General features: G+C 38.9%; 1 protein-coding gene across 1 annotated transcript in view; it reads right to left on the reverse strand.

Annotated features, from left to right (window-relative positions):
• LOC114648818 (rho-related GTP-binding protein RhoA-D) overlaps window positions 1–18,230 on the reverse strand; it is a 55,374-nt gene extending 37,144 nt beyond the window's left edge. Inside the window, exon 1 of the mRNA XM_028798083.2 lies at window positions 17,994–18,230. The gene's annotated coding sequence lies outside the window, so the exon portion shown is untranslated. The remainder of the gene's footprint in view (window positions 1–17,993) is intronic.
• Between the last annotated feature and the right edge of the window lie 586 nt (window positions 18,231–18,816).

Here is an 18,816-nt window from a genome sequence, read left to right on the forward strand (position 1 = left end):
TGCGTACGCACAGAAATGTTGCGTACGAACCTTTCCACGCTCAAATCGCGATGTATAAAACCTAAACTTGGCGTAAAGCCACGCACATTTCCACGGTAACTCATACCTTGGCGTACGCAATTTCTCCGCTCGATTTTGCAGACTGGCGGCACCCAGCGTCAAAGCAGTGCTACTGTTCCTGTGTGGTTACCCTTTCTTAGATCCACATGCACGCCGGCGACTTTATCAAATACACTGAAATTAACCGCATATCGTTCATAAATTTAATGCATCTGATTGTAATTAACCTGTAACAATATAATGGTCCACAGAATGGTCAAACTACTGTTCCTGTGTGCTCATCCTTTCTTTCTTAGCTCCACATTCCTGACGCGGCTTTATAAATACACTGAAATTAACTGCATATTGTTTATTAGTGTAATGCATCTGATTGTAATTAACCTCTAGCAATATAAGGGGCCAGGGAATAGCCATAGTATTCCAAATACCATAACTGCTTTAGCGTTGTTACGCTCACTGCATCTTGTTCTTCTTTTTGCTGTTCCCGTTAAGGGTTGCCACTGCAGATCATCTTTTTCCATATTACTCTCACTGCACCACTCGGAGTATTTATATCACTGTATCTGAGTGTGAATCACAGCAGCAGCTGATCGGAAAGAGAATTATCGGTATACAGTTTCAAGTACACACTACCTCAATCACGGCAAAAAGCGTCAAAGCCTTTCCTGTACGGACCTCGCGTTTCAGAAACAGTTTCATCCCAAGAACTATAAACGCACTCAATCAGTCCATCAAGTGCTCCTTGTAGAACTGTTTGTACTTATAAGTACAATCACCTCACTGTAAACTTACACTACAGTTATAATATTGCACAACTAGCGCTACTTTATAAAGCGCGTATCATGACAATATCATTTTTAAGATGAAATGCAACAAAATATGTTGCTTATAGTTTACAGATAAAACTTTAACTTCATTTAAATAATCTGTATTGTTAATAATTAAACATGTGAGGACACGGTGCCGCAGCGCTAGCTACTTCACGGATAGCTCCTGCCTTGCGCTGTATTCTTGCTGGTGCTGACGCGACACTGGAAGGATAGACGAATAGAATAATTAAACATGTACTAAAAAGATATTTCAATGTTCCTTAAAAGTTTCGAAGAATCGGCGTTCTAAGCTTACAAATGGCTTAACGTCTATTACAGAGCTGATTGTGTGGCGATTGGAGAAAGAAAAGTATGGACAGGAATTGGAGGTTAGTACATTTGAAAGAGACAGTACTTCTGTAATAAATTATTTCATCGAAGGTCGCACATGGTGCAGCAAGCCTCATGCGTGAGATATGAACAATCACTGCGCCACCGTGTTCCCATGTTTAATAACATGCTTTCATTCCTATCATCATGAAAATGATATCACGTATACATCTCAGTATTTTAATTATTCAGAGAGCTGTAATAACTCGAATGTAATGCATTCTGTGTCCTGTCGGAGAAAGAGAAAGAACGGAAGCACGTAGTGATTCACACACATAGAGCACATAGAAGATCAAACACAGAACAAAGCATTTAACATGCTACTTGAGAAACTAGTAAAATAAACGATTTTAAGATGAAGTTTATGATGTTCTACTTTAATGACAAAATAAACTACGTGATTAAAGTGGAAATTTCGAGATTAAAGTTGACATTTCGTGCTTTTTTCCCCACTGTGTGCCTATGTTTTTTGTTTGTACCCTAATACGCTTTCATATGACACTCAGACGGTGGGCTACGACTCGCCTTTTCACAGCGACTTTGATATGTGATTTCTTTTTTATTTCGGGCACTGTGCGACTTTGTCGGAAAAACTCGAAAGATCAAATTCACACTCTGTCACTCGATCAACTTTCTTTTGTTGATTATACCACTGTTTAAACCAACAAATAGAACGTTTCTCCTTTGCCTCCACTTGGTATTCGCTGAAATTCTTATATTTTCCCCTGTGCTTTTCCCATTGTCTTTTCACAGAAGGCTATGTATATTGATTTGCATATTCAAAGAGGCGTAATTCTGGGAGGAGTTGGGGCGGGACAGAAGGCGCGTGCACGTGCGTTACTTTTCACGCTGATCGGGATTTATGTAGTGGAAGAACGTGAAAGTATGCGTGCGCACAGATTCCTGCATCTGGATTTTTCTGTGCTTACGCCATGTTATAGTGCGAGTTCTACGCACGGCATTATACATGAAGCCCCAGGTGTGGAGCCTTCCGCTTAATTTGACTCAACACGGGAAACCTCACCCGGCCTGGACACGGAGAGGATAGACAGATTGATAGCTCTTTCTCGATTCTCTGGGTGGTGGTGCATGGCCGTTCTTAGTTGGTGGAGCGATTTGTCTGGTTAATTCCGAAAACGAATGAGACTCCCGCCTGCTAAATAGTTATGCGACCCAAGACTTCTTAGAGGGACAAGTGGCTTTCAGCCACGTGAGATTGAGCACTAACAGGTCTGTTATGCCCTTGGATGTCCGGTACTGCACGCACGCTACACTGAATGGATCAACGTGTGTCTACCCGGCACCGAGAGGTGTGGGTAAGCTGTTGAACCCCATCGTGATGGAGACCGGGGCTTGCAATTGTTCCCCATGAACGGGGAATTCCCAGTAAGTGCGGGTCATACGCTCGCATGGATTACGTCCCTGCCCTTTGTCTTTTTTCTCTTTCTTCATCATGTAAAGAACTCTGAGCTACATTGTTTGTATGAAAATGTGCTATATAAATACAGTGGGGCAAAAAAGTATTTAGTCAGCCACCAATTGTGCAAGTTCTCCCACTTAAAAAGATGAGAGGCCTGTAATTTTCATCATAGGTATACCTCAACTATGAGACAAAAAATGAGAAAAAACATCCAGAAAAATTGTCTGATTTTACAGAATTTATTTGCAAATTATGATGGAAAATAAGTATTTGGTCACCTACAAACAAGCAAGATTTCTGGCTTTCACAGACCTGTAACTTCTTCTGTAAGAGGCTCCTCTGTCCTCCACTCGTTACCTATATTAATGGCACCTGTTTGAACTCGTTATCAATATAAAAGACACCTGTCCACAACCTCAAACAGTCACACTCCAAACTCCACTTTGGCCAAGACCAAAGAGCTGTCAAAGGACACCAGAAACAAAATTGTAGACCTGCACGAGGCTGGGAAGACTGAATCTGCAATAGGTAAGCAGCTGGGTGAAGAAATCAACTGTGGGAGCAAATATTAGAAAATGGAAGACATACAAGACTGATAATCTCCCTCGATCTGGGGCTCCACACAAGATCTCACCCCGTGGGGTCAAAATGATCACAAGAACGGTGAGCAAAAATCCCAGAACCACACTGGGGGGACCTAGTGAATGACCTGCAGAGAGCTGGGACCAAAGTAACAAAGGCTACCATCAGTAACACACTACGCCGCCAGGGACTCAAATCCTGCAGTGCCAGACGTGTCCCCCTGCTTAAGCCAGTACATGTGCAGGCCCGTCTGAAGTTTGCTAGAGAGCATTTGGATGATCCAGAAGAGGACTGGGAGAATGTCATATGGTCAGATGAAGCCAAAATAGAACTTTTTGGTAAAAACTCTACTCGTCGTTTTTGGAGGAGAAAGAATGCTGAGTTGCATCCAAAGAACACCATACCTACTGTAAAGCATGGGGGTGGAAACATCATGCTTTGGGGCTGTTTTTCTGCAAAGGGACCAGGACGACTGATCCGTGTAAAGGAAAGAATGAATGGGGCCATGTATCGTCAGATTTTGAGTGAAAACCTCCTTCCATCAGCAAGGGCATTGAAGATGAAACGTGGCTGGGTCTTTCAGCATGACAATGATCCCAAAGAGACCACCGGGGTAACGAAGGAGTGGCTTCGTAAGAAGCATTTCAAGGTCCTGGAGTGGCCTAGCCAGTCTCCAGATCTCAACCCCATAGAAAATCTTTGGAGGGAGTTGAAAGTCCGTGCTGCCCAGCAACAGCCCCAAAAAATCACTGCTCTAGAGGAGATCTGCATGGAGGAATGGGCCAAAATACCAGCAACAGTGTGTGAAAACCTTGTGAAGACTTACAGAAAACATTTGACCTCTGTCATTGCCAACAAAGGGTATATAACAAAGTATTGAGATGAACTTTTGTTATTGACCAAATACTTCTTTTCCACGATAATTTGCAAATAAATTCTTCAAAAAAAAAAAAAAAAAAAAAAAAAAAAAAAATCAGACAATGTGATTTTCTGGATTTTTTTTCTCATTTTGTCTCTCATAGTTGAGGTATACAGGTGCTGGTCATAAAATTAGAATATCATGACAAAGTTGATTTATTTCAGTAATTCCATTCAAAAAGTGAAACTTGTATATTAGATTCATTCATTTCACACAGACTGATGTATTTCAAATGTTTATTTCTTTTAATTTTGATGATAACAACTGACAACTAATGAAAGTCCCAAATTCAGTATCTCGGAAAATTAGAATATCAATTAAGACCAATGCAAAAAAAGGACTTTTGGAAATGTTGGCCAACTGAAAGGTATGAACAAGAAAAGTATGAGCATGTACAGCACTCAATATTTAGTTGAGGCTCCTTTGGCCTGGATTAGGTGTTATGAGAGCCCATGTTGCTCCGATAGTGGCCTTCAGCTCTTCTGAATTGTTGGGTCTGGCGTATTGCATCTTCCTCTTCACAATACCCCATAGATTTTCTATGGGGTTAAGGTCAGGCGAGTTTGCTGGCCAATCAAGAACAGAGACACCATGGTCCTTAAACCAGGTACTGGTAGCTTTGGCACTGTGTGCAGGTGCCAGGTCCTGTTGGAAAATGAAATCTGTATCTCCATAATGTTCGTCAGCAGCAGGAAGCATGAAGTGCTCTAAAACTTCCTGGTAGACGGCTGCGTTGACCTTGGACCTCAGAAAACACAATGGACCAACACCAGCAGATGACATGGCACCCCAAACCATCACTGACTGTGGAAACTTTACACTGGACCTCAAGCAACGTGGATTCTGTGCCTCTCCTCTCTTCCTCCAGACTCTGGGACCTTGATTTCCAAAGGAAATGCAAAATTTACTTTCATCAGAGAACATAACTTTGGACCACTCAGCAGCAGTCCAAAGGCGAGACACTTCTGACACTGTCTCTTGATCAAGAGTGGCTTGACACAAGGAATGCGACAGCTGAAACCCATGTCTTGCATACGTCTGTGCATGGTGGTTCTTGAAGCACTGACTCCAGCTGCAGTCCACTCTTTGTGAATCTCCCCCACATTTTTGAATGGGTTTTGTTTCACAATCCTCTCCAGGGTGCGGTTATCCCTATTACTTGTACACTTTTTTCTACCACATCTTGTTCTTCCCTTCACCTCTCTATTAATGTGCTTGGACACAGAGCTCTGTGAACAGCCAGCCTCTTTAGCAATGACCTTTTGTGTCTTGCCCTCCTTGTGCAAGGTGTCAATGGTCGTCTTTTGGACAACTGTCAAGTCAGCAGTCTTCCCCATGATTGTGTAGCCTGCAGAACTAGACTGAGAGACCATTTAAAGGCTTTTCAAGGTGTTTTCAGTTAATTAGCTGATTAGAGTGTGGCACCAGGTGTCTTCAATATTGAACCTTTTCACAATATTCTAATTTTCCGAGATACTGAATTTGGGACTTTCATTAGTTGTCAGTTATAATCATCAAAATTAAAAGAAATAAACACTTGAAATACATCAGTCTGTGTGTAATGAATGAATCTAATATACAAGTTTCACTTTTTGAATGGAATTACTGAAATAAATCAACTTTGTCATGATATTCTAATTTTATGACCAGCACCTGTACCTATGATGAAAATTACAGGCCTCTCTCATCTTTTTAAGTGGGAGAACTTGCACAATTGGTGGCTGACTAAATACTTTTTTGCCCCACTGTAAATCATGATGTAATTAAAAAAAAAAAAAAAAAAAGAAGAAGAAAATAGAGATTTTTGCACCACTAACAAATCCATAATAATTAATAACCAATAAACAAAAAGGAATTTTCAATTTAAACGTTTGTTTCTCTAAAGAATTTAAATATGACCCTTACAAATGAACAAATATAATACACAGAACCTGAACTCTTTCCTTATTTGAGGTACACCAGCAGCCATTGTGCACAGTACACTGGCACACTTTTCTATTTCATGGAAAATGCTAACTTGCAACTTAAAAGTAATCTAGTAGAAAATTAATTTACTTACCCAGCTTAGAAATCAAATTTGACACTGCAAAGTCATTTTGTATGTGTACAATACTTTTATTTGACAAGAAGCAATTTAAAAATTGTAGCTACAATGATGCACAAAAAGTGAGTAACAGATATATGCAGGTGCATACTCAAACAGCATTCATTCTCGGCAGGTAAGCAAACCCTAAAAAGTTATGTTTTGATACAGCAGGTATGTTTGCCAATGGTGCAACATTTTGAAAAGCTGATGCAGTAATAAGTCATAGTGTCATTTTCTCTCTTGTTATGAATATAATAAATACATCTCTGACTGTTTAATTGGCATTGCAGGAGCAATGTTACAATGAAATAAAGATGCAGCAGGATTTTATAAATTTCAAAAATAAACAGCACATTTGGAGTTTGCATAACATATGCCACTGGTAAATTACTTGTAAAATTGTAGTTTCTAAACAGTTTGCATGTAATAAAGTTTCAGATGTGTTGGCATTTGAACACAAATCTATAAACACCCTGCAGCAAAATGTTCTATTTGCGGGAAACACTGAATCAAAGAGGGACAGATTTAGAAAATGAAAGCATCAGAAGTTTGAATGTGACTTGTCTATTAAATATTATTATTATTCAGTGTTCTTAATCTCCTATGCCAATGTAAATATAAATCTCACAACAGCACAAGTTACACATTAGAAAAAATGGCTTTCGGCTAAACCAGACTTGAAAATTGTATTCTTACAAGAGCAACTTAAAAGAATTTATGCAAATGAAAATATCTTAAATTATCTTGATAATCACTAATTCACATGGCAGTGATAATGTTTCTTTTTAGCACTTATTTTAAACTATATTAATTTTTCAGTTACTAGACATAAAATGTCAGTTGTATTGTATTTGAATGTTGACAGATAGCCCACAATGAGAATATCCAAAAAACCACAATAACCACCCCCCCCCCCCCAAATTCATAGTCACTAGAATTGTTGTTACAGCGTACAGAAATCTCAGAACCAACCGGTTCTTATTTTGCTTCTCTTTGTATTCCAAATTCGGACAACCAAGGTTAGCTACCTGTCCTCCAGTACTCATTTCTTTTGTGCAGGCCTTCTGGGAGATCTGTTAGCCGCAGAATGCCTCGTCACAGCTTAAAACTTCCTGTTATTGCATCTACTACTGCTGCTTCATTATCGGCACTTTTGTTTATTACCTGTCTTAAGAATTTTTGATTATTTTAGGTCTGGATGTCTCAGAATGAACAGAGGCTGATGTTGCTGGCCCGCCACTGGAGTCAAGAGTTTCTTTGATCCTGCAAGCCTCATATCTGGGGTTATCCTCCTTGTTGAATCAGAAAATTCAGCTCAATCCCCAATTGCTCTCACACTTCTGTAAAACTTACTTGGCAGTTGTTTGAAACGTTTAGACAGATCTTGCCAAATACTCGTAACAATACCCATTATTCTGAAGCTTGTACTTAAAGCTAGCTGATCTTTCTGGCCTGACTAACCTACAATCTTCCCCCTTCTTGAACTTCCACATCTTAAAAAGGGTTTTCCTTTGCTTTACAGCCTATTTCACAGTATCCTTACATAATGCAGTTGTCTTTTTTTCTGTCCCTATCTTATGTTGGCACTATTACACTAAGAAGTGTTGTTTTGAATGTTATCCAAATCTCATTAACATTCACATTTTTTTGATGTAATGGCTCCTCTATAGATTGATCTGCTCAGGTTTTAAATGCCCTCCAGCAGATCCTGCCTTCAAAATTTTACAAATAGAATGATGGGTCTAGAGGCCAAGTTTAGTCCAGCATTTTAGAATTGGACTACCATTTCCGACACAAACTTAATTAGCTATCCTTGTCAGGATGAAGTTAATTTGGGCTGCTGTGGGAAGATCATCCCACTTGTACCACATATACAGTGGGTACGGAAAGTATTCAGACCCCCTTCAATTTTTCACTCTTTGTCATATTGCAGCCATTTGCTAAAATCATTTAAATTAATTTTTTCCCTCATTAATGTACACACGGCACCCCATATTGACAGACAAAAAAAAGAATTTTTGAAATTGCAACCAGTCGTCCTATCCCTGCAGCTGAAAAACACCCCCACAGCATGATGCCACCGCCATGCTTCACTGTGGAGACTGTATTGGACAAGTGATGAGCAGTGCCTGGTTGTCTCCACACATACCACTTAGAATTAAGGTCAACTCCCGCATGGAGTTTGCTAAAAGACACTTGAAGGACTCTGAGATGGTGAGAAATAAGATTCTCTGGTCTGAGGAGACCAAGATAGAACTTTTTGGCCTTAATTCTAAGCGGTATGTGTGGAGACAACCAGGCACTGCTCATCACTTGTCCAATACAGTCTCCACAGTGAAGCATGGCGGTGGCAGCGTCATGCTGTGGGGGTGTTTTTCAGCTGCAGGGATAGGACGACTGGTTGCAATCGAGGGAAAGATGAATGCGACCAAGTACAGGGATATCCTGGACAAAAACCTTCTCCAGAGTGCTAAGGACCTCAGACTGGGCCGAAGGTTTACCTTCCAACAAGACAATGACCCTAAGCACACAGCTAAAATAACGAAGGAGTGGCTTCACAACAACTCTGTGACTGTTCTTGAATGGCCCAGCCACAGCCCTGACTTAAACCCAATTGAGCATCTCTGGAGAGACCTAAAAATGGCTGTCCACCAACGTTTACCATCCAACCTGACAGAACTGGAGAGGATCTGCAAGGAGGAATGGTAGAGGATCCCCAAATCCAGGTGTGAAAAACTTGTTGCATCTTTCCCAAGAAGATGCATGGCTGTATTAGCTCAAAAGGGTGTTTCTACTAAATACTGAGCAAAGGGTCTGAATACTTAGGACCATGTGATATTTCAGTTTTTCTTTTTTAATAAATCTGCAACAATTTCAAAAATTATTTTTTTTGTCTGTCAATATGGGGTGCTGTGTGTACATTAATGAGGGAAAATTAATTTAAATTATTTTAGCAAATGGCTGCAATATGACAGAGTGAAAAATTGAAGGAGGTCTGAATACTTTCCGTACCCACTGTAGTATTTGTCTTTACTGGAAGAAAGTGTTGGCCTTGTTTGTAAACCTCTTCTGGTGGCTTTCCAGCCATTCAGTGTATTGGTAAAATTTCATGCATTTCTTCAGTGACACTATGACCAGCCAAACCTGCTAACACAAAATAGACAACTAGTCAAATAAGGTATTCCAGGTCGTTACCAACGTTGTCTACTGAATGAAGAATTCTAAAACATCACTACTGAAGCAGGCACACTGTCAATCCCCACCTTTTTTCCTCAACCTGAAATATTTTGCTACCTATATATTTTACATGAATCTGCAGAAGCTGTTTCACAGTAATATTACTTTTATGGTGTCATTTTTATCTTGTTTCCAACTCCACAAATCAATGGTGGCTTGATTTATTGCACTTGCATCTAAACGTTACATCGGCAAGTACTGTTGGTTAGTGACTTTACTATAATGGAGCATACAGGTGAAAAACTGAATTAACCAAAAAAAAAAAATAAAATCATTTTTAGGGCCCATGTAAAACAACTTTGAAGGGCTCCATTTCAATTGCCAATACTGACTTTTACTACTATTCCCCTGCATGACATGAGTTCTAAGAGCATAAAAAAAAAAAAAAAAAAAAAAATTAAATTGGCTTCATGGCTTCTTCTGTTGAGAAATAATTATGTGCGGTTAGCAAAAAAACAGGCCGTCAAAAAACGTAAAGATAGCGATATTACTCATTTGGAAGGAATAGACATGGCTAACATATATGGAACTATGATTTGGGCAATTAGAGTTATAAAACTTCATCCAAACCATGGACAAGTAAGCTTGTTGGATATAAAAATAAGGTATCACACTGCTTTTTTTAGTCAATCTTCTCCTTTTCAAAGAATTTCATAATTAAATCTATGTATTCATTTTACTTGGTCATTTCTTTTTACAGGATCAGTTAGGTATTCTGATGCAATAAACATTTTTCTGATAAGAGATCACAAGTAGTAGAGGATAGGAAAACAAATGTCATCCTGCAAAGGTACACATTTACGTTACTCCCACCATCTCCCCCCTAACCAATATAAGCTAAACATATTTGGATGCAAAGGGCTGCTCTCAGATACCTGAACCTGCTGGTCTGGTCTTAGATAAGCTGACCATGACCAAAAGAGAGGTGGGTGAGAATCAAGCTTCATGGTCTATAACTTAGCTCAGCAAAAATGAATGTAGGCGTGGTATACAAAAGTTTGTTTTCTTTCCCGCAGAGTATCCAGTGATAAGTTGTTTCCTTATCTTTGCTAGCTTACAAATGATAGCTGCCAAATTTACAGATGTTATTGCACCACCGCACTTTACATGTGATTATCCCACTTTAACATTTCTGGGGAGGTGCAGTGCTATATTTAGTGAAGTGAAATGGTTTATGCAGTGTTACAGGGATTAGAAATCCATGCATGTTGTCTAATAATCAGGTCAGCATGACATTGCAGATATTTGAACCTTTACTTCTTATTTTGCTGCAGTCTACCCAAAAAATAATGACAACATCATTATTCTTTATAGGCAGCATTGCTAATATTTTATCAAGTAACACTTTCATTTACTATATCCAAGTTTATGATCTGTAAATAGAATTGTTAACATGTTGCATTACTATGGACTCTTATTCTCATTGCTGTTTTACCACTAATTGAACTTAGAATGTGTACATGTGTTCAACCTATTATGGGCCAGTACACTGTACAAGTATTACTACTTGGATAGGCTCCAGTTAAACTGTGACCCTGCCTTGGATAGGAGGGTTAAGAAAATGAATGGAAACAGTCAGTCAGTCATTTTCCAACCCGCTATACCCTAACACAGGGTCACGGGGGTCTGCTAGAGCCAAAATTGTCATTTAATATGAATATTCTTTGTACTATAAAGAATCTAACTCAAATTACAATAATTACCATCAATATATACCAATTAGCCACAATGTTAAAACCATGGACAGATGACGTGAATAACATTCATTATCTATTTACAAAGGCACCTGTCAAGGGGCGGAATATTTTACAGCAAAAGTTAAGAGTCAGTTTTAAAGGTCTGGTAAGATTCCGCAGTAGAGGAGGAAAAAGGAAAAAAAAATCTTGAGCATGACAGACAGGTATCAGAGCTCACAGGGCTTTGCAGCTTTCTGCGTAGCCACAGAACAGAGAGCCCACGCCAACCCCTGTCTACTGCCAAAAACATCTACAGTGGTCACTTGAGAGTCAGAACTGGACCATAGAGTAATGGAAGGTGGTTACCTGGTTTGATGAATCATATTTTGTTTCAGATCAGGAGAACAGCCAGTTACAAGCACATTGTTTACCTGGGGAAGAGACGGCAATAGGATGCAATATTGGAAGAAAGCAACCAGTACCAGCAGTGTGATTTTCTGGGGAATGTTTTGCTGGGAAACCGTGGCTCCTGACATTCACGCGGATGTTACTTTGATATGCATCACCTACCTAAAAATTATTGCAGACCATGTACACTCTTTTGTGGCAATGGTATTTCCTGATGGCAGTGGCCTATTTCAGCATGATGTCACACTGTAAAAATTGTTCAGAAATGATTTGAGGAAAATGACTAATAGTTCAAGGTGTTGACTTGCCCTCTAACTTCCCCACATCTCAAATAGACCAAGCATCTGTTGTATGTTCAGGAAAAACAAGTTCAATCAATGGAGGCCCCACCTTGCAGATTAAAGGATCGGTTGCAAACTTGGTGTCAGATGGACTCCACAAAACATCTGAAGGTGTCTTCTATGCCTCAACAGGTCAAAACTTTTTTTGTTGTATGAAAGGGACCTACACAACATTATGCAGGTGGTTTTAATGTTGTGGCCGATCTGCATACAAAACCTTTCAGAAATCAGTGCCTACTGGAAGCTAGCAATTTAACCTGTTATTTAAAAAAGGTGATCAGGCCAACCAGCACATCTATCAGTAAGGTGCTTCACCAAGAAATTAATGTAAGTAATTATTAAAGCAAAGACTAAACATCCCACCAATACAAAAGTACTGGAGAACAGCCATTATGGTTTTATATGGGGAGAGTTACTTTTCTTGAATTCAATGAGGAAGCAACAAAAGCATTTGACCAAAGGGCTAGAAACAATATTTATGTGGATGTTCAAAAAATCTTTTCATAAGGTACTGTATAAAAGGCTATTGATCAAACTGAAAGAACTAAAAGTTCAAAGCATACTATTTAAATAAGTACAAAACTAAGTAAAACACAAAAAAACTGCAATAGTGCAAATAAGTTTGTTTTTTTTTAATTAAATGATGTTAAAAATGTTGACCCTGAAAGGTAAGTTCTCAGACTTTTTTTTTTTTTCTGTAAATACCCTGTAGCTAACAGGTTGATTTAGTATGCAGATGACATTAAACTAGTTTGAGGAGCAGACTAGAGTCAGATTATTACAACGTACCTTTATAGAATGCTGACAAAGGCAGAAAAATTTAATATAAACAATAGTAAAGTGTCAAACATGCAAAGTGAAGCTCAAACTTGAAAAGTCTGAAAGTACGCCTCATGAAACGGACTTGGGAGTAGTAGTGTATTGTATTGTTAACCATCAACAAGCAGATAGTGTAGAGAAAGGTAATTGTTTCCATATTATAAGAAACATTTAGTGAGACAGAGGATGTTCCAAAAACTTTCTAGTTCTTTATAGGCTTATTTCAGGACCAGTATTTTATGACTTATGAGAAAGGATATGGGTTGAACATCTTTCATTTAAGCAAGTTGAGGTTATGAGGACATGTTGATTGAAGTTTCTGTTGGAACCTAGTGACTCGCATGGTGAATAAAGATTATGCTGAAGAAATTACAAAGTAAGACAGTACTTTGGGGACCGTCTTATCTTGACTTGTTGGAATTTTACAGCTAGTTGAACATGGAATGGAAAGTTATTTCGTGCAAAATTACCTATTATTGTTAACATGATCTGTGTGTTCCTCTGTGCTAAAATAATGGATCTCTAGCCTTAATTTTAATTCAAAGAACAACAAATAAAATGTCATACAAACTACTATGCTGTTGTTTGCAACAATATTGTCTCAAAATAACTATTCTAAGCAGGCCATACTGGAATGAACACCAATGACTTTAGAGGTGTGAATTGGAATTTATTTTTTTTAAATTACAGCAGCACTACTTTACAGTATATTGTGTCTACAGTTACATTTGTAATAAACAAAATGTCACTTCATTGCCTCTTTGACCATTCATTTACTAATAAAGCACTGAACCTCCACAGATAAACTCTTACAGTTAGAGCAGAACTCTGAAGAAAACACATTTTAGCTCTACTTTTACTTTTAACCATTCTTCTCATGCATGCAATAATAATAATTCTTTACATATATATATAGCGCTTTTCTCACTACTCAAAGCGCTCGCCACACAGGGAGGACCCGGGAAGCGAACGCACAATCTCCTTACTGCAAAGCAGCAGCACTACCACTGTGCCACCTGTGAGTAAGTATAAGCTACATGTTGTATAGTTGTTTTTTCTTTTGCAATTATTGCTTCTTAACTCTTTATTCTCCTAGTAAGGAGTTCTACATTATATCCTCGTAAAACATACCTTAGTACTCATTTTGACTTTGTTGCATTTGCTTGACATTATTACTGCTAAAATTTAGTTTATATTCTTACAAAATATTACAAAACTTATTATATTGTGATCATTAGACCTTAATAGCTTGCTAAAATTTGTCTTATAAATTTTGTCATGATTATTACAGAACATTAAGTCTTCTTATTAGGGCCGGTTTATACTTTATGCTCAGAATGCTTATATGCACATATCATGGCTAGATAGATAGATACTGGCTACCACACACTCCCAGCATTCATCTGACGCGTCCTCTGAGCATGTCCTCAGAAATTAACGTGTTGTGTGCGTGAGTGGCAGTACCAACAAAAAAGTGGGGGGCACAGTGTATTCAAGTTGGAATGTGACGTCAGAGTACTGTATCCGTTTACTATCAACATGACAACGAGCCACTTTGCACATCCTACAGGATCAATGTGCGTGCTTTGATGTTTGATGAATGGTTCGACATGGTGAAGCAAAATGCCGAAATACAAATGTATTTGTGGTACTTTTTAAGCATCACACATTCCCCATCGTAATCACACGATACATTTTAAAGGTCTCATATACCATCTGCTGTGCCGTCTTTTTTTTTTTTTTTTTTTAAAACCTTCACAGCAGCATCAGAAAGTACAGAAGTGTACTGGAGCCGCAGCGAAAACAAATAAGGGACACAGAGAAAAGGTCTGTTTTGTGATTAAAGTGGAAATTTTGGCTTTAAACTCGAAATTTCCACTTTAATCTTGTAGTTTATTTTGTCATTAAAGTACAACATAGTAAACGTTGTCTTAAAACTGACCCAGTTGTTAATTGCTACGTGCTTCTGAGGCTTCCTCCTGTACTGACTGCAGCCACAACCAGCAATTGCCACACAGAACACATTCAATTTATGATATTCTAGCTCTCTGCACATTTAGAATCCTTAGATGTACACTTGATATCACTTTCATGATGAAATGCATTAAATGTATATTACATTTTACAGATAAATGATTAACTTCATTTAAATAATGAATACTGTTAATAATTACACTTGAGGAGTGGCATGGTGGCAGAGTGATCGCGCTGCTGCCTTGCAGGGAGTCATGTCCCTGGTGTTCCCGGCCTGGTATTTGCATGTTTTCCTGGTTTCCAGAGTGTGCTCTGGAGTCCTTCCAAAAACATGCAAGTTTGGGGATTTGTTGATGCTAAAATGACTAGTGTATGTGTGTGCTTATACTCACCCTGCAATGAGCTGAAGCCCTGTCTAGGGATTGTTTCGGCCTCAAGCCTGATGCATGCTACAATGGGCACATCCCTAGATTGATGGATGTTATCATTACACATCCATCCTTTTCAGAGATACAGTGGCAAGGGGTCCTCTGAATTTAATGAAACACTTTATTTTGTTTATTTAAAACGAAAATTGTGTAGCCCTTCTCACTTCCTGATAGTGTCCACCTGACACAAGTCTTTAAACCTAATGTTTTTTATGCTCTTACCTAACAGTTCTCTCTGAATGTGGTTTAATGACATAAGAGAGTAGAAAGAAGAATACCAGAAAAAGTACAGTGCAATAAATGAGGCAACAGCAAGCCCAGGAAAACAGTACAGAGTTGGCTGTGAGGATTTTCAAATGAGAATACAGAGTGTAAAGTTTTGAACAGAGAGATAAAATGCTAGAAATATTATGCAGTTTTAACTAACCATTGTGCAGAGCTTTCTTGAGGGGCTAAGGCATCATAATGGCAACACAGAACCATCACTTTCTGATCATAATGTAAGAAATAAACATGGTGACAAGTACTAACAATCAGTGAAAATTCAAATTTGTAATGAAGGAAATTCAAAGTAACCTTAACAAAAATGAAAAAAAAATGAAACAGTTTAACAGCTGTTAAGTGACTGAATTTTAAACACGGGGTAATGATCTGTACACAGTTTATGTATTGTCCCCATTCTGCACAAGCCTTTATCCACCACTTCTTCATCCAAAAGTCATGCACTTTAAGGTAACTGGCAAGTATAAACTGTCCTTGTTTAACAAAAAGTGCCCTACAATGCCCCATCTAGGACCGTTTTTCCTCATAATTTTCTCTGTTGATGTGGGGATATTTTTCAGCCCCAGATACCATAAACTGAACAAAATGGGTACAGAAAAAAGGAAAAATGAATTTTTATTGCACATTATTGTATCTTTTTAATATTGTAGCTGGAGCAGACTGTTAAACACAACTTTGAAAGTTCTTAGTACAGACTGGAATTTTGTTTATTTACCTTTCTAGCTATTCTAATATATTGTAATTATCCCATTTAATTAATATAAACTTATTAAAAGCATCTGCCTAGGTCAATATAGATAATACATGGCAGTCTGTGTTTGGGCATGTTACATCGCTTTTTAATTACAATCATCCAACTGAAGCGCTTGGTGAAAGATTTTCTCAAGGACAGAATAAGAAAGCTTCCATTCTCTAGTTCCGTTTTCTCTTTACAAGTAACTGAACACTATGACTTTAAAAAAAAAAAAAAAGTTATTGCTGGATGGTGAAGCAGAAGTTTAAGCCCTTTGACAAATCCTTCTGCCTACAGGTCAATCTACTTTTCCACTGCTACAAATTTTACACAGATGAAAAACCAGATATAGAAAATATGAAAATGAGAGTGTAATACTGGGCTGCTGGCCTAAATCTTTAAGATTTTGTGAGGAGGGAAAGGGGGTTTGACAATATGAGAGGACTATGAAGTAGAGTTACTGCTTTACCATAAACAGGAAAGTCTGATGAGATCACTGGAGAGTCCAGAGAATGCTCAGAGTACCTGCCATGGGAAGAGGACGGAGCAAAACAGAGTAGCAAGTGACCTGCAACAGGCTAAGGACACTCTTAAAAGATTTTCTACCTCAGATTGTTTTAGGGAGACTTGAAATTCAAAAAAGATCTGGAGATCTTAGCGGACCAATTAGGTTTGTTGTCATTGTAACATGCACAGGCAAAGCAAATTAAAAATGAACAAAACAGTAACTACAACTTGATCATACTTTGTATTAATGAATCAATATTCCCATATTAAATTACTAGTACTGTTATACATAACCAATGTTGCTTGGTCATTGGTATATAATAACCGCTTGCAATCGTCCACTTTAACCCAGATTTATTAGTGTAACCAAGAACTATGTCTAGGATAAACGGGGGCCATGTCTAGGTTCAGTTCCTTTCCTTTCTCCTCTGCCTGGCAGGATGCCCCGGCTTCAAAAACTGGATAAGGGTTTACACAGCAGATGTAATTATTCCGCAGTCCCAGTAAAAGTTCTCAAATAAATATCACCGATGTTCGATTTAAAATAAAATACGACCCAGAAGAAAAATTAATCTGTGGTCTATAACAGGATTAAGCGGTTTAAGGAAATGGATGGATGATCTACAAAGAAAATCTTCTTAATGAGATAAGTGACCCCGTCCTTCTGGTATTCAAGCTCATGAGCGTACTGGAGAGTTCTGAAACACACTGGGTAACTAAATGACCAACTATGTATATGCGGTGGCGGTGTGGGGCGGGGGTGGTTGGCAACGTACCATCGCTAGCCTTTACTCGGTTTTGAAATGGATTACACAGTGCTCAAAATAAAATACAGCTGACAAAACTTTTTTTACTATAAAAAGCGGATATATTCTTATCAGTAGAAGCACTACGCGTGTTTTTTTTTTTTTTATCTAGCCAGCGCAGATGGTGGACAACCTTGTGAATCAACCGGTCAAAAAAGAAACATAGTAAGAGGAACCTAGAAAGGACAAGGAAAGGGGCGCGGACAGCTATTACATTAATCGCGATAAACCAACCTTTCAAGTCATTCGACACCCCGCTAGCAAAACACAAGAGAAACAGGCGAGTGGAGAAGGATCAGAAATGAGCCGACACTACTCCTTCCAAATCCATGCGAGCCTGGGCGGCACAACTACACCTCTGTGACGCTCCCTATTTGCGAACTTTGCTCGACTCCGCGCCGTACACCATGACGAGTCAAACGACCCGAAAGTACACGGAAACTTGTCCGGCTTGGGGCGTCGTCAAGGTCCTTTCCCACAAGACACTATCCCATCCAAGACCAAGACTTGTTTTACCTGTACTCCTTGGGATCCTACGGCAGCTCACACTTCAATGTCTCCCGCTGGTGCAGTCTCTTGGGGTGACAGAGTACCACAGAAACCAGGCACACACGACTCTCGCGCTCCTTGGAACCTCCCCGTCTTCTTTCCACGCTCACGCCTTCCCGCCCTCCTGCCTTTTTCGCTACCGCAGGGGTCCGAAGGGGAGGGGCGGGGTGCAGCTGTTGAAATTACTTAAATCTCCACCCCTTTTCTCGGGTTAAAAAATAATGACATCATTCGACAGCGAGGATCATGGGAGTTTGGAAGGAGGCGGGGAGGGAGCAATTGGGTACGGCTGCTTGAACGGTAGGAGGGAGGGAAGAGAAGTGAAGGAGAATACAAAGTTGCGTGAGAGTCTATTCTTGGCACAGGGCCGCTCCCTTGTGAAGATTTAAGAAAAAGGAACAAAGTATCGGCGACACAATGCTTGACAGGCACGTTCACGAAATGGGAAACTGCGGTATAATAAGGTCCACGCTGTCGGACGAAATGAACGTCTGCACCCTGTTGCGAACTGGTACTGCGTTGACACCTGAAGATTATCTTTTTATAATCATTTACAAATTACATCTTAGGAAAACATGATGTAGAAGTGAAATAGAAAGAGTAATATACAGTATAAGTAATTGAATGCTTATATAAATGATTAAACAAAACAAAGAAAAACTGAAATAAAAATAATTAACCCATATTTTGCAGGCTTACACCCCTTACAAAAATGACATAATCTAAAATATATTTTAAAAAAAATGTTAGATTATTATAATTTTAAAAAATGTTATGAAATACCTAAAGA

The sequence above is a fragment of the Erpetoichthys calabaricus genome, chromosome 3, assembly GCF_900747795.2.
Source record: "Erpetoichthys calabaricus chromosome 3, fErpCal1.3, whole genome shotgun sequence".
In the NCBI taxonomy this organism is placed as follows: Eukaryota; Metazoa; Chordata; class Cladistia; order Polypteriformes; family Polypteridae; genus Erpetoichthys; species Erpetoichthys calabaricus.